The following is a 2,740-nucleotide window of genomic DNA, read 5'->3' as shown; positions in this document are numbered from 1 at the left end:
AAAAAAAAAAAAAAATATCTAAACTCTCTCTTCTCTCTCTTACCTGCTTTTTCGACCGTTGTTTCTTTCGCCGTTTATTTCCTTGCCGTTTCACCGCTGCAGCCTCAATTCCTTCTGGGTTTAAGAACTTCTCTCTTGGATTGTTCATCTGAGCAGAGCCATCACCGGAGATTTCAATTTTTTCAGTCCGGTTTCAGTAAATTTTCCTCTGTATTACAATTAGTAAGTCTACTCTGCGTATATGGATTCGGATAAGGACTTTCAGTTGGATAGGTGCCTTCAGGAAATGACAATTGAAGAAAAAGAAGATCATCCTGTAGTCATCTCTGATCAACCTAAATTCAGCTCTTCTGCAAGAAATCAACGAAGCCTTCTCGGTAGGTTTTTAAATCCTGAATTTCAAAAGATGTCCAAGTGGATTATAGAGATGCCCAGGATTTGGCGCTTGTATGATCGGGTTAAAGGGGTGGCTTTATCAATGGATCGGTTTCAATTTATCTTTAAATACGAAGAAGATATGGATGCGATTCTGAAAACAGGAGTTTGGACGCAAGATGATTGGGGAGTGGTCATGGAAAAATGGGTTGAAAATCCTCCCCCGGATTACTTGAAGTTTCTTCCGGTATGGATTAGGATCCGTAATATCCCGGTAAATCACTATACAAAAGATACTATCTCAACGATTGCTGAATCGGTAGGTCGTATCCTTGATTTCCCTTTTGATGATGAGGAAGCACAAAGCAATGATTATGTTAGGGTCAGGGTTCTCCTAAACATCTCCAAGAAACTTAGAAATTCAAAGGAGCTACAGTTACCAAATGGATCAATTGTTGCTGTTGGAATTGATTATGAAAGAATTAGAAAGCGTTGTTTTCACTGTCAAAGGATGACGCATGAGAGATCTCACTGCCCTTTTCTTCTACAACCGATTGGTGAAAGCTCTGTTCCCCCCAATATAGATATTGCAAACAACAAGGTTTTGGAACCTCTGGGCTCACTTGGTAATTCCCCTTCAGTTCAGGCATTAGTGGATCCACGAACCAATCTTCACCATCAAATCTCGGTGATAAATAACTCTGCAAATCTGCCTATGGAGTCGGATCCAGGTACATCTCTCTTTAGCCCTTTATCTACCTTTCACAGTGGTAGTTTAGTGGCTAGTTCTTCAAAGTCTTCCCCTCCAGTTGTAGTTACTTGTAAAAGGCCAAGGTCTAGTTTAAAGAACTCAAAGGATCGAAAAGGAAAAAATAAAAAAATTATCCCAGGGTCTTTAGTGATTGTCTCAGAAGCTGCTCCACTGATCTCAGAACATTTCAAAAGGCAGGAAGAGATCAAGCTTTCTCAGCTGCATCCAATTACGGTAGTTCCTAGTGAACTGCCGCTGAATCAGTAAGGCGTCCTTAGCTGGAATTGCCAAGGGCTGAGGAACCCTTGGACAATTACAAACCTCAGGGAAATGAGAAAAGAACATTCCCCTGACATACTTTTCCTCATGGAGACAAAGAACATGGAGTCTTATATTAAAAAAGTTAAAGGGTGGTTAGGATATCATCATCTTAGAACAGTGGAACCTTTAGGTCTCAGTGGAGGTCTAGCAATTTTTTGGGATGAGACCATAGAGGTTGACTTCCTTTTTGTGGATAAAAATCTTGTAGATATGAAAATTTCTTCAGGAACAAAGTCTTGGTTTCTTTCTTGTGTATATGGAAACCCAGATACTAGCTTGCGACCTTTTGTTTGGGATAAAATTATCAGTATTGGTATGTTAAGGACAGATGCATGGTGTATGGTAGGGGATTTCAATGCTATTCTGTCTAATGATGAAAAGAAGGGTGGGCCTTTGCGAGATCTAAGTTCATTCCATCCGTTTAGAACTATGCTGAAAACTTGTGACATGACAGAGATTGGTAGTTCAGGCAATGGTTTTACTTGGGGGGTGTTAGAAACAAGCAGTGGATTCAGTGCAAATTGGATAGAGGTTTTGGTAATCCTGCTTGGTTCTCTAGTTTCCTGAATGTTCACCAATGGTTCCTTGAAAAGCTGGGGTCTGATCATAAACCTGTCTTGATCAAATTTAGCAGTGAGAAGCCTTTATACCTTCGAAAGTTTTGGTTTGATAAACGTTGGGCTGATGACCCCTCCTTCTTAGCGGTTATCCAGAAAGCATGGCATAAAGATAGCTCTGATAGTGAATCTTCTTTACTAACAAGGGTCAACAAGTGCAGCAAAGACATTAGTGTTTGGAAAAGGAAGTTTTGGTCAAGCTCGCAGAATCGAATTAAAAGACTAAGACAAGAATTGTCTGCTCAGCTTGACTCTCGCAATCCCTGCTTTCAAAGAATTAATGGTATCAAGCGAGCTTTAGCAATTGCATTTAGGGAAGAAGAAGTGTATTGGAGACAAAAAAGCCATGAAAAATGGCTCCTTGATGGAGATAGAAACACAAAGTTTTTTCAAGCATCGGTTAAATCTGTCAGAGTGAAAAATGCATTACCTTACCTCGTAGATGAAACAGGACAAGATCATTGTTCAGACGGTAGGAAAGGCGAGATTGCAATGAATTACTTCATAGATCTCTTCAAGTCTTCCCAACCACTACAGACTCCGATACACTTAAGAAATTTCCAGCCTCGAGTCACGGAGAATATGAACCAAGATCTTTCTAAACAGGTAACTATTGATGAGATTAGGCATGCTGTCTTCTCCATTAAAAGTGAAAGTGCTCCAGGACCTGATGGTC

The sequence above is a fragment of the Camelina sativa genome, chromosome 2 (assembly GCF_000633955.1).
Source record: "Camelina sativa cultivar DH55 chromosome 2, Cs, whole genome shotgun sequence".
Lineage (NCBI taxonomy): Eukaryota > Viridiplantae > Streptophyta > Magnoliopsida > Brassicales > Brassicaceae > Camelina > Camelina sativa.
The sequence above is the reverse complement of the archived record's forward strand: the minus strand, read 5'-3'. Positions refer to the sequence as shown.